The 13,956-nt window shown below is 49.8% G+C and overlaps 1 protein-coding gene across 1 annotated transcript in view; it reads left to right on the forward strand.

The window, feature by feature from the left end:
* The first annotated feature begins 905 nt into the window (after nt 1-905).
* The window catches only part of Lzts1 (leucine zipper tumor suppressor 1), a 51,348-nt gene continuing 38,297 nt past the window's right edge, over nt 906-13,956 (forward strand). Inside the window, exon 1 of the mRNA XM_048442780.3 lies at nt 906-1,132. The gene's annotated coding sequence lies outside the window, so the exon portion shown is untranslated. The remainder of the gene's footprint in view (nt 1,133-13,956) is intronic.

Below are 13,956 nucleotides of genomic sequence, written 5' to 3' on the forward strand. Positions count from 1 at the left end.
CCCTTTCAGACCTGGACTGATATTTTCTGGGCAGCACCTCCACCTTTAGGCTTGGCCTACTTTTCACAATTTTACCCTCAGTGTATCCTCAGATAGGAGATGAAAAAGTGGGTGGATGGCTGCTGCTTTTCTGTACTGGGGATGGAAACTAAGGCCTCAACCTTTACCACTGAACTACTTCTCCAGGCCGCCCTTCATATTTTCACTTTATAGTTTGAGACAAGATCGAACTTCGGTGCTTAGGCTGGCATTGAACGTTGTGTCCCCACGCAGTCCTGGAACTTAGAACCCTCCTCTTTAAGCTTCCCTAGCCGCTGGGATTACCTAGGCTTGCACTACCAGGTCCGGTTTCAGAAGTGGCAAAATCTGAATTGAAATTGTTGAGGAGTGGAGCGCAGCTGCTCTAGGCTCCAGCCTCTTAGCGCAGCTGGGTAAGCCTCCTAGGCCGCTAGTTTGGTCCTCGAACCATGAAATCCAACCTTTACGCAGGGCTGGGGCAGAAGTACTGGATAAATCACTGGTATGAGGTAGCGGTAGAGAGGAATGTAGAAAATGGGTAAAGAAAATCCGAAGGCGAACAGAATGCAGGTAGTGAAAGTGGGAATCGAGGAGATAGTGCAAGGTGGGGAAAGCACGAGAAAGGGAGAGAAAGGCTGAGCAGACGGGAGCTCCCGAGTGGGGTATGATGAAGAGAGGGCGAAAAAACTGCACCGCCAGACTCGCGCGGGCTGTGGGCGCAGGGGAGCCAGGAGGTCAGAGCAACCCCAGCTGTCAGCCGGGAACAAAGGCCGGGGAGAGAGCAGGACGGGGCGCCGGCAGCACGGGCCAATGAGTGGCTTCGACGCTGGCCCCGCCCCGCCAGAGCCCCGCCCCGCCCCGCCCCGCCCCGCCCTCGGCTGGGGACCTGGCTCTGAGGCCAGCGCGCCCGAGTAAGCGGGCGGGCGCGGGCCGGCTGCGACGGGGCTCCAGTCCGAAAGTTTCTCTGCCCTTCTGCTGCTCCTGGAGGCGGGACTTCAGCGCTGGGTCCAGCAGTTCTACAGAAAAAGAGACAGGGACACAACACAAAATATACCGAAAAAATCAAAATCTGCAGCCATTTGCAGCTAACCCCGAGGCGCAGGAAGACAGGCAGGTAAGGTGCGGGTACCCGGGGTCCTGTTCCTCCCCCGCGGAGTGTCTGCAGCCGTGCCCGCGGCCCAGACTCAAGGAAAGCTGCGCTTCCCGCAGCTTGCCACTTCGGGAGTGCGTCCGCTCGTCTGTCGGTCTTTGTCTGTCCGTGCCTGGGTCTGTCTAGGTGTCTTTGTTTCTGTCGGGCGCGCGGGGGCGGGGGCGGAGGTCTTCTCCCCTGTCACTGCGTGTGTTGCTGATTTGACCCCAGCCGGGTGAAATGAGGTGCGTCAGTCAATCATTCTGTCTTTGTCTCTGTCAGGTGTGTGTGTGTGTGTGTGTGTGTGTGTGTGAGGGGGGGTGTTTCCTCCAAAACCTGAATTTGATCTTGGAGACATGTGTTAGTTGACATGAACATGGAGGTAAAGAATTGCGAGGTGAGGAAGTGAGATCACAGGCACTGAAGCCTTAGAAAGAGGATCCAGCGGTTGGGGACTGGCTAGTGAACTTTACCTTGCGAGTGGAACTTTGGAGGTGCGTTGTGTCTCTCTGGGAGGAGAAACAATAAACTTGTACGGAGGGGCACACAGGCTTCAATTCACTCCTTCTCCACGGGGGTCAGATCCCTCCTACCCTGGCAGCTCAATCTGCTCTAGTTTAACTCAGTAGCAACAGGCAACCGAGATCCAGGTGATGATTTCTTTCCTGCTCCAAGGGGAAGCGATTAAACCCTGGGTCTTGAGAGTTGTCTGCTCGCCCTTGGGTTGCCAGGCCTGGGGAAAGTGCTGCAGACCTGTTGGCTTCGGTTCTCAATTTCCCAAGCACAGGGGATGTTTAGGAATCCAAGCACCTATGCTTTCTGCCTTCAGCCTTTCCACAAGGTGTTTGAGCTGCTGTTCAGCCAATAAGGTGCGTCAGGTTCTGGGCAGCCCTCAAGGGGACTTCACCACAGGCCCCCGCGTTTTCCTGGAAACACAATCTATTTAGAGTCTTAGAGCCCATCCACAGAAAGATAAGCCGCCTGCATGCAATTCTTCCAGCACACAGACCCTGGCTGCTGGTAGGGGCATTTGAGGGTTTGTAACCTGAGCTTCCTTCAAGTTCAAAAACAATTTTCTGCAGGAAGGCAAAGGGAAAATGGAGGTGTTTGAAAGGTATAAGCACATAGGTATTAGAGATAGCTTTTATAGGGTCAGAGTGTTCAAGGTTGGCACAGAGCAGTGTGTGGGCAGGAGTCTGTGGGCAGAGAATACACCCTAATCAGGCATGGTCCACACCTTGTATTTATCCAGCCCTTTCTTCTGACTATTTTCTGTGCATCATAGACATTATCTCATTTGCTATCTCCTTTATCCTCACAGCGTAACTACCAGGTTAGCATAAGATATGATTTACTCTGTGTCTGCCAGGTAAGAAACGGAGGCACCAAAAGGGAAGGGTCCCCCCAGGTCCCATAGCTAATGAGGTCTGAAGAGCAAGCACTCACCTGCTAGAGGTGAGAAGAGAAGTCTGTGGAAAAAAGAAAGAAGAGCATCTTTCTAGGGAGCTATATGCAAGCGGAAGGAGCAGACATTAGCTTTTGTTCAATATTTTATTTTTAATATTTTTAGCATTTCTAGCAATCTTGGCACACTCTGCAAGGCAAACCTGCTTTAACAATTCAGTTTGTGCACTTTTGTGACTGAAGGAGGTGTCCTTGTCTGTCTATCTACCTACAACGGTTGGCAGGCGCTGAGGCAGGAGAAGTGTGCTGGGTGGAGTGGGCTGGCTGTGCCAGTTCTCGGAGTGTGAGAGTGCACAATTTGCCATGCAGTGTTAAGAAGCCACATGTCTGCATGGATGGGGGAAGAAGTAGATGGGCTCAACTGGATAAAAATGGCCTGCTAATCTTGAAAACTTATTTTTATGCTTTTCACTTGTTTAACACTCGTTTTACAATTTTTTTGTTGGATGCTACAAAATGCAAGGCTCTGGGACCTGCAGTGAAGCTGCGAATGAATATCACAGGCTGGAGATACAGTTTATTGAAAGGGTCCTTACTTAGCATACAGGGGCTCTGGGTATGAGTCTCAGCACTACACAAAACTTCATATGATGGCACAGGATTAGAAACAAACCTTGCCCAGGTGGTGGAGATAGAAGGATCAGAAACTCAAGGCCAGTCTTAATATAGGAAGTTCAGGATCAGCCTGGGCTACTGGAGACAATCTCAAAAGCAGAAAACAATTAAAAATATACAGTGAATAAAATAATGATAAATAACCAACTTTTAAGCAACTTATTGTCACCTCATGTTTGAACAATATTGTAATGCAGTTTAGCATCATCTACTGAGTGCTGTCAGACCGTTGCTTTAACCACAGGGATCTGCCACTGTAGGATAGCTCCTAACCCATCTCTTCCTTAGGTCCAGATCTCATAGCTTCTTCTGAGATATTGCTGCCATTTGGGACTGTTACCACAGCTTCCCAAGAATCACCGAGTTTCTGAGACAGAGGCCATACAGTGAATCCCAACTCAGGGTATAGTGTCTGGCTGCTTGGACTAGGCCCTTAGTAATTTCTTGTTTAGCAAAGTATTAGCAAAGAGGGCTGGTCGGGAGCTCTGGTTCCAGGGGCAGATTCCTACATGGCACACTTCACTGATGAAGACCCTCACTTACCTTGCTCTAAGGCTCTACCTAGACAAGCTTACTCCATCCCAGGCCCCGGTCCTAACAGTTTTCAGAAACAAGAAAACCCTCACTTTACCTACTGTGTCTTTTTGTTTATCAACCCGCAAAAGCAGATGTGGTAGGAGGAGAGGCTACACCTGACTGAGACCTGAGGTCTGGAGTTTGTACCTCCATAGCTTCAGGGCATGTAGTTGCAGAACAATGAGGAGGGGCTTTAAAAAAAAGTTTGCAACTACCTGGGGACTCTTCAGGGCATTTACATCTTAGTTCTTTGAGTTTACCTTTGAATGGATCTTCTTGCCGCTGCAGTTGGAACACTCTGGAGCTTCTCTGAGAGCTGTGAACTGCAGCTGTTTGGCCATGTTTTTATCCAAGGCCAAGACTAGCTTCACGGGCCAATGCTCTTAGCATTGTCGTTCATTATGTATCATATTGCACTGGCCATATATGCTCTCAAGGGCCCTTGGTCATTTCCACTTCTCTTTGCAAGATCATTACGCAAGCTTGAAAACCTGCATTTCATTATTATTTGTTTGTTGAAGAATTGTTTTTGAGACAGGGTCTCGTGTAGCCCACGCTGGTCTGAAATCATTATGTAACTAGGAGTGACTTTGAATTTCTATTCCTTTCAGAGTACTTAGATGATCGGTATGTGCCTGAATTCAGTGCGGGGGGTCAAACCCAGGTCCTCATGCATGCTCTGCTAACTGAGCGATGCCCCCAGCCCTTATTTCACCGTTTGTTAAATGTCTTGTCTGGGTGAGGTGCTAGAGAAATGCGTGAGACTTTTGAAAAGGTGAACTAATCCTTGGAGGCTAAACTTGGTGATGGGAGTTGGAAAGAGAACCTAGCATTTATGAATTAGTGACAGTCGCATAGAAAATGGGGCCACACTGTCTTTAACACAACAATTGTCTCAAGATGGAAGTGAAGTGGAGATGCCAGAGAGGAGGCAGTCAGACGGGCGCTCAGTCTGGAAGATGAACCTGAGTGAGATGTAGAGAGTGGTAGAGCAATTATAGGTAAGGTCAGTCAGTAGTCCATGTTGGAGCTGAGAGCTGGAAAGAACCCTCTGGGGAACCTGCCACCTCGCTCCTGACAGGTGAAGGAAAAGTGGTGGGTACTGTCACCGGTAGGTTGGCAGCTTGGCGGGTGACTGTCTCCAGTAGGTCTTCAGCTTGGAGGGTGACTGTCACCAGTAGGCCTGCAGCTTGACAGGTGACTGTCTCCAGTAGGTCTTCAGCTTGGCAGGTGACTGTCTGGTAGGTCTGCAGCTTGGCGGGCGACTGTCACCAGTATGTCTGCAGCTTGGCGGGTGACTGTCTCCGGTAGGTCTGCAGCTTGGCCCCCAGAGTTACTCCTCTAAGGTTTCAGGGAGTGGGCAAGAGACCTTGGCTAAACTCAGCCCTGACTGGGCTAGCCTGCCAGGCTCTTTAGCAGAGTCATTTCTGTAGGCTGCTGCTTTTTCTAGGTCCTTATTGCCACCTCCTTCAATAGTTCCAGAGCACTGCTGGGGAGTCTGGAAGGTCTTACCAACCGGGAACCCAGAGGTAGACAACTGCCTCAGAAACAGCAGTTAATGTTAAGACTCACTGAGTGGTTATTTTTTGTTGTTGTTGTTGTCTTTTGACTTATGGGATGGGATCTTATATAATCCCCAAAGCTGGCCCTGAACTGTCTATGGAACCAAGGATGACCTTGAAGTCCTGCTCCTCCTGGGCCAACTCTCAAGGCTAGGATTAGAGACCTGTGCCAGCACAGGTCTAGGTCTGCTTTTCAGTGCATTCAGACTCCCACAAACAATTATTTTATAAATCTTTTTTGGGCATAGAAGCTCCACTTTAAAAGAGAGCTTCCTGTTATTATCACTGAAAACCTCCCAGTTGCCCCATGCCGTTCCTTCACCCTCTGGCAGGTGAGGAAAAAGTTAAGGAATTCACCCAAGGTTTTCTTCTGAGTGTTGAACCCGAAACCAAACTGTCTTGAGTCCTCACTGCAGCACAGTTATGAGGTTATTGGAAATCACTGATGTTTGTTTTCTTCTCCTTTTGAGGGGAGGGAGTGGTACTGGATGTAGAACCCAGGGCCTTGCCGTGCTAAGACTGGGCCTTAGCCCAGAGCTAGTCTCTCAGGCCCTGGCCTTATTAATTAAACAGATGTAGGCTCCCCAAGTTATTGCAAAAAAGCTTAATAAACAAAGAAAGAAATATCTTTAAAATCTGGGCCAGCAGGATGGTTTTGTAGGTAAAGGTACTTGCCACCAAGCCTGGCTACCTGGGTCCCACGTGGTGGAATGAGAGAATCGACTCCTCCTACAAGGTGCCCTTGGCCTCATAACACGTATGCCCCCAACAAACAAACAAATGTAGTGAAATTTCTTAATTGTAAGAGCTCAGCTCCTCTAATAACTATTGTAAATCGAGGGTGATAAAGGCCTCCAATTTTTCTTTAGTTTTATTGTGCGTCTCTTAACTTCTGACTGCTATGTACATATATGTCATGGATCTGCTGAGCTTAAACCAAGCCAGGAAGTAGTTAGGAATGGGATATCTGTTCGCAGTTTACTTTAAAGAATGACTTTAATGTGTTAGATTTCTCTTTAAAATTAATTTGTGACATTTATTGATGAGTCCACTTTAGAATAAATGCTTCCTTCAGAGAAGCTGCATGAATCATATGTCACTGGACTGGCAAGATGCATGTTTTACCTATTTCACCTTGGACACAGCAGGTAAGTTCCAGAATAAAACATGGCCACAACTTCTTTGCTGTGCGTCAGCACCCTGTGTGGATTCAGACTCCACAGTTTATCAGCCATGGGAGCTCCCCTAGTTGAGGGTGGAGTGCCATAGGAAGAAAGCGTTGGCGGGAGAATGGAAGGAGATGCTGTAGAGAGAGGGGAGTGTCCCAATCAATACAGTAGAAATCTAATTTTCCTAAGTCACAGGCTAAATTGTCACCTACATAGACGTGATGTGGGTTGTGTCCTCTACCTGGAACAGAGGCCGCCCCTGCAGACCACCAGTGGCTTTGCCTTGTCACACTAGGAGATGACTGCCCTCTCTCTCTCTCTCTCTCTCTCTCTCTCTCTCTCTCTCTCTCTTCCCCCTCCAATTTATTCATTCCCTGCTATCACTTGTCCTTCTAAATTACGCTTTCCTGTGCTACCACGCACAATCTCACCATGGGACACAAGCCTTCAGTGACTCCCAAGATCTTAAGACCCAAGGGTCCACACCCTGTCTTCCCGAGTTGCCTCTCTGTGGCATGACCCGAGGTGTGCTCAGTCAGCCCACTCCCTAACACCACAGAACCTTAATCCCTACTATCCCTAGAGTAGTTTGGGGATAGCTGTGGGTTCTTCACAGCTGCGTTTCCTCCCAGGGGAGGATCCAGTCTGGTTGAAACCCCCAGCTTGAGAAACATACCAGAAAGGGGTCCCTCAAGTCGAGATGAGGTCAGGGATGGGAGTGGCTTTGGCTCTTCGCTTTGAAACCCTGTGTGCGCGTCTCCTCCAGCCGACTTCCAGGTGGCTGGTGCAACCCCTGCCCCAGGCACTCAGGGCAGGGCTGTGTACTTGGCTCAGTGGCCTGCTGGCTTTGGGGGCAGCTTCACTCTCATTGCTGTTGCAAAGCCATTTGATGCTAAATCACCCTCCTCCTGGCACCCTGGACTGCTAAATTGGTCTCAACTTGCTGTACTTCCACCCACCACCTTAGTCATTATTCGCTGGCAGCGCTCAGAGTGGGTGTAAAGCAGCCGAACATTATATTCCTGCTGTAAAGGGAGAATTGAGTAGAGACATGCTCGGAGTGGGGAGAGAGGGAAGGAGGTAAGAGGGAGCCGAAGGGGGCAGGCAGACAAAGCTGGGGGGTTGCCAGCATCTTTTTCCGGGTACCCCAATGATATTGAGTGGTGGGGCTGTTCCACATGTCAGGGAGATAACACATCTGAGGGCCTACTCCTGCTGGTCTAGGAGGAGGGAAGGGAAGGAGCCAGAAGGAGAGACCCCCCCACCTCCTATAGCTCTGTTCCCTGAATTCTACAGTATGATCTTGTTGCTCCTAGGAAGCATTTGTTCTCAGGTGTTAAGATTTAGCTTTTCTGCTCTTGTCTTTCCTCCCAGCTGAGATTACAAGTCCTTTGAAAGAGAACGAGCATCCTGTATCCAGTGCTTTGGGCCCAGGCTGGATGCAGCCGGATACTGAGACTGATGGGGGCCAGGCTTATGGTGGCCTCTGGGTGTCCCTGTGCTATCCCAGGCACACAGGACGAGGACAGTAGTGTTGAGGAATCCTAGAGAGCTTGGCTACCATATCACTGAGGGAGCTTCAGAGAGGGAAAGAATTACATAAAGACCAGACTTGCAGAGAAGCAGAAACCCTCAAGAAAGTCCCCCAAGGCAGAGGACTTCCTCCAGAGCATGTCTTAGGCCTGGCATTGTTCTGGGGTTTTCAGGAACCGAAGAGCGGCATCTGGGGCTGCAGTAGGCCGGACAGAGCACTGGCCAGGGGTTACTCTATGTGGCTGATGGCATGGGTTTGGTCATCTGGGGGAGAGGACCACACTAACCCAAGCAGGCTTGAGAGCTTCTGTGCCCTGGACCCAGGATCCTTCTTTCTTGCCCTCTGCTTCAGCAAGATAATAGCGTGATACTGAGAACAGGAGCCTGGACACAGTTAAAGAGCACTAAAACCTGTCAAGGGAAGGAGACAAGGAGCCCCAGGGCTGCGCCTGACCTTCCACTTGACCCCATCCTGAGCTAGGTCCACCCAGCCCCTGAGCAGCAGGGTCACGGGGGGTGGGGGTGAGGTGGGGGGGTGGCAGTGTTCCAGAAGAGAAGTTGAATCCTCAGGGCGGCTGTCTTATTGTTGCAGCCTTCAGAGGTTTAGCCGTGAGCCCCCATGGAAGGTGGAAGGGCATCTCAGCAGTCAAGGGGAGGAGGAGGGAGGATTGTACTGGGCTCACATCTTGAGGCAACACCCCCTCTTTACTGATCAAATTCCCCCAGCCTTAATGCCTCTGTGGCGCCAGCAGACAAACCACACTGCAGGCCGGTGGAGGAAAACAAGAGAAGCCCAGAAGCACACCCCCTCCTCCACCTGCGCAGTAAAGGGAGCTGGTTACCCAAGGAGCCCAGCTGCCTTGGGCTTCTCCCCTGGCCAGACTTGCAGCTGCACCTGCTCAGTCTCAACAACCACAGTGGCTGGTGGGCAGGTGTGGGCACAGTGGTTGGTGGGCAGGTGTGGGCAGCACCCATGGCTTTTCCTGAGCCTTCGTCTTCTCATCTACCAGATCAGGAAAGCTGTCTGTACAACCTCCCTGGGCCTTCTAATAGAACCTCCAGGCCTCTTTTGACTTAGAAACCTCCTGCAGTTACTTTTACACAGGACCCACGTCAGGGATTCAAGTCTACGTTCCCGCAACAGTTCTTCCCCAAGCCGCTTCACTCCGCTCAGCTCTAAGAAGCCTTAGTTTGGACCCCCAGAGCCCAGTTGGTTTCTGTATAATTCCTTTCTTAAAATCATAGAAGAGTGGAGATACTGGGACACAGAAATGTGCTCATACATCTAGCACCGAAGCCCCCCCCCCACCCCACCAGATGAAGAGTGCACATAACTGAGCCATGACACCTAACGTGGTGCTCCAACCATGCCACGCTGTCTGTCCCCAGGGAGAGTTCCCCGCGCCCAGGCAGCAGCCTGCTGTCTGGTAAGAAATGAGCGCTAAAGACTTATGTACCAACCGTGCGGATCAGGTTGACGTGATGAAAACACAGGGTGTGGAATCAGGCAAACGGTTGGCAAACCAATTGTGATATTAGTTTAATTGTCAAACGACACAGTCTGTAATCACGCGGAAAGAGTCCCAGTGAAGGATTATCTAGATCAGGCCGGCCTGTGGGCATGCTTGTGAGGGATTGTCTTAATTACATTAACTAATGTGGGAAGACTCAGACTAGAAGTGATATATATATCATAATAATCAAAGAAAAAGAGGCCATCAGTGTGAGAAGGGGTGAAGAGGGACATGGGAGGGGTTGGAGGGAAGAAAGAGAGGGAGAAAGTGATGTAATTACATTTTAATTTAAAACATTTTAATAAAAGAATAAACGCAGATGGCACCGTTCCCTGGCTTTGGGTCCTGAATTTGAGATGAGCAGGCAAAGAAGTCTGAGTAGTAGGCCTGAATGTATTCCTTTTCTGTCTGCTCTTGACCGTGAACATGAATGGCTGAGTCGGGGTCCTGCCTTGACTTCCCTCCAATGAGGGACTGGAACTGTAAGCTAAATAACTCTTTCTCCCCTAAATTGAATTTTATCCGTGTATTTTATCACACAACAGCAATGGATCTATGACGCCAGGCTTTAATACCTAGTTCTGCTGCCTATTGTCTGTCTGTGTGCTGGTGGGCAAGCCACTTGGCCTCTCTGAGCCTCGGTTGTGTATTTGCAAAATATATTGTGCCTTATACAGAATTGCTGTGGGAATCCCACGAACCAGTATAACCAAAATCATGTAAGATAATTTGTTAGTGCTCCCCCCATTAGCTTCAAAGGAAGCACAATGCCTGAAGCTGAGTTTTCTGTGTGTGAGAGAGGGTCATGTGGCCTTCGTGTAGGTCGGGGAGGGACGGCTTAGGGTACACAAGCATTTTATCAGCTTACTCTAGTGAAGGGATTAATCTGATGACCTGACCAGAGTCAGTGACAACTGATAACTGTGGCAAGGAGTAATTTCTACTTTTGTCCCCTGGTCTCCATCCCACTTGTCCCTTTGACTAGCTTTAATTTCAGACTACCCGCAGAAGGATGCTGGATCATCAGCTGGCATTGTTCTCTTGAAATCAGGCCTAAAAATTATTTTCTTGCTCAGAATGGCAGTACAGAATGCCTAGGAGAGACAGCAGGTAGGAGGATAGGGTCAGGGACCATGCACGCCAGCTGGGCTTCCTTGCAGTCCACCAAAGTCCAGGTACTCCATCTCAGTCAAGGTGTGGAAAGACCCAGGGCAGGGAGAACTGTATCCCAGTTGGCCATTGTCCGGAATGGGAGTCACCCTCCTAATCTCCTCCAGCCCCCTGCTTCAAAGTCAATGGCTTTCCCAGCTGCCTAGTTCTGGGATGATGTTGGCATCTAAGGACAGGAAGAAAAACAAGTATGAGGGAACATCTCTGTGTGTTCTTCAGATGGACATGGCCCAAGTCTGGCCGAGTCTCCCCAAGAGAAAGCAAAGCATGGAAGGGTTCAATCCTGCATTTGGGGAAGACGAGAAGCTTGTCTCAGCCTAAACAGCATTAGACAAATTCAGGCGGGGGCAGACTGAGTGGGCCCAGGAGAAGCTGCTTCTATTGGGGACACATTTTCCTACCAAGGAAACATCCAAATGCTTCCACAGGAAATGTGTAGGCTGGAGTTGAATGCACCATCCAGGAGGGCTCCGTATTGCCTTCAGTCTCCTCCTTGGCCACCCCACTGTTAGCCCACTTTGTGCACACAGGGGAGGCAGTTTTCCCTGGTAAAGGTGTAGCTGTGTGTTGAGGAGGCTCCCTTGGAGGTATACAGCTATTAACGTGTCCACTCTTAGGATCTGATGTGAGACCCTGCACTGTCAAAGTACAACAACCGTTTCCTAGCATGCTAGTGTCTACCAGACACCCAGGAGAAGAGGACACTCTGCAAGTACCCCTAGCCACACCAGGCTTCCTTAGCTGCCTGGACGGCTGGAAGAGGGATGCCGTGGCTGGCTGTACAGGCTAATTTGTAGAACCTTTGATTCTAGAGCGAGGCGTGAGGACCAGAGAGCCCTAGGAAGCCCAGGCATTTCCCTGTAGGCACTCACCCCTCCTGCTTCAATTATAAGTGATTTGGGGGTGGAACCACCCACCTGTGGGCAGAGTTCAAAGACTGCCCTCTGCACAGGCCCAGGGATGACTATTAAACTCCCACTTGACCTTGCTTCAGAGATTTCCAAGCTGAGGAGAGATAGGAAACTTGTTAATGAAGCCCAAGACAGCCTGGAATTGTATCTTACTCTCTTTTTGGGATGCCTGCCAGAAGTCCAAATCATGGTGCTACCTTGAGGTCTCTGATTAAGATGTCTCCACCCAGAAAGGCCTGGGAAGGTGTGCCCCAGCATAGAAACATGAAGAGATGGCAGCAAGCCCATTGTCCGCCTTTCCCTTCCCTGCTTTTTGCCAACCACTGCAGGCTCCAGGACACAGGGACCCGGAGGCGGGCAAGGATCTCCTGGGAACTCCCAATTGTGGGGCTGCTTTAATTGTAGTGCTGGTCTCCTGGCCTTGCCCAGACCTGTGCTTCCCAGGCTGCTGGACCAGGCAATCTGTGAGGACAGAGTAAGGGAACCCCCCCCCCCTTTGAACAGCCACCTGCTTGCTCTTCTTCTTGTTGAGAGGGGCTTTCTTCATCTGAGACTTGACAGGTAAGTCCTTTTTTACCCCCAGTGACAGTAAGGGACCTTCTGGAGGTGTCTGGCACCTCAAGGTTCAGATTGCAGGTTTCTCTGGCCACGTGCACCAGATCCAGTATGTGTTCCAGCAACCCAAGTCAAGCCTACCGTCCCAGCTTCCAGGGAAACTGAGCCAGCTTATGAAAGCCCTATCTCAAACTAAAAAACATGAAAAGGCATACAAGCATGAGATCAAGGTCCAACCTGAGTTCAGTACACATAAGTAGTGTACACATAAGAGGCCAGTCCTTGTCTAATCCCAATATGGAGACAACCTAATTTTGTCCTCCAGCTTCCACATCTACACCTGCTGGCATCCTCTCAGCCCCTCCCCCAGGCTGGGGGTGTGGCCCAGTGATAGGGCACCTACCTAGCCTGCATGATGACCTAGGCTCTATCCTCCAAACAAGTCTCCACTTGACTCCCCCTGTTCCCCACCTCTGCCAACCAACTCCTTCTCACTCCTCTTGGCCCATACCACAGAGGTGAGGAGGCCGTGCATGCCTTCTGTTCCCCACCCCAAGACCCAGGAGAAGAGGACACTCTGCAAGTACCCCTGTCTAAGCTTCATAAAGGCTGGGGGAAAATTAGGGCTGTAGTGTGGAGGCAAGGGACAAGAGGAGGCCAGCACTCTGCACGTTACAGTTTAGATGTCAGGGTTGGATTCAACAGACAGGCCTCTGGAAGAGATGGATGAGTCTGGTCTTCATCCCTGGGTTTGGGGTGCTGTTACCTGCCTGAGAATCCAGGCAAAACCAGCAGAGGGAAATAAGAGGTGGCTTTAACTGAAACCCTCTGGCTCCATTCTCCGTCACTGAGGGAGCTACTAAGCGACTCCCTCCCAAACCTGAAGAGACTTCTGGAGTTCCTTTCCCTGTGAGCCAGCCCTGAAGAGACCACAGTGAACCTGACAAGCAGCCTGTCCTCCGGGAGTTTCTAATCTATTTCTAGATCAGTGATTGCTGAGCGCTCTCCAAGCATTCTTCCAAACAAAGCCTCCTAATCTTTTAGACTAATGTACTTCCGATACCATCTTTATTTTAGTCAGTCTCTAAAGGATGCAAATGAAGATGTTCTCATTCTTTTAATCATGAAAGGACAGGAAAGAGAACCCAGAGCACCGTGAATCTGGAGAAAACAAGGTTTGAAGAATTTGAACCTCAGCAATGTCTTCAATCACCAAGTCCCATATGCTAAAAGAAAAAAGAAAGAAATAAAGAAAGAAAAGGAAAAACAGAAATCAAACTCTCAATTATACCCTGGTCCCTTCCCAGATGACATTTCCCTTAATACTGCAAAGCCCTCTAGCCAGGAAGAACATTTAGCTCCAGGTTATCGATAGGAAACAGAAACCTAGCAAGGCCCAAGGCTAAAAGTACAGGGATTATAAGGGTTACAAGTGACCCAGGTGAATAGAGAGGAGGGCACTTGGGAAGGAAACAGGGTTAGGTCTGGAGTAAAGTTAGGGAAGGTCTGTGGGGACAGAGAAACTACAGGTAAGGATCAGCCTACAAATGAACAGCCCAAACCTGGTGCCATCGTTTGTTGAACTGTCACTGAGTTTCGTTAACCACAGCCCACATTTGAGGCATGGCATAAAACTCTGAGTAATGAGTTTTTTACTGCTGTCATGGTGGTGAAAACTGCCCCTTTTGAGGTGGGATGGGGTTTCCACCTTGCATACATCATGCTTTGTCTAGTACCGAA

The sequence above is a fragment of the Myodes glareolus genome, chromosome 23 (assembly GCF_982192425.1).
Source record: "Myodes glareolus chromosome 23, mMyoGla1.1, whole genome shotgun sequence".
NCBI classification, from domain to species: Eukaryota; Metazoa; Chordata; class Mammalia; order Rodentia; family Cricetidae; genus Myodes; species Myodes glareolus.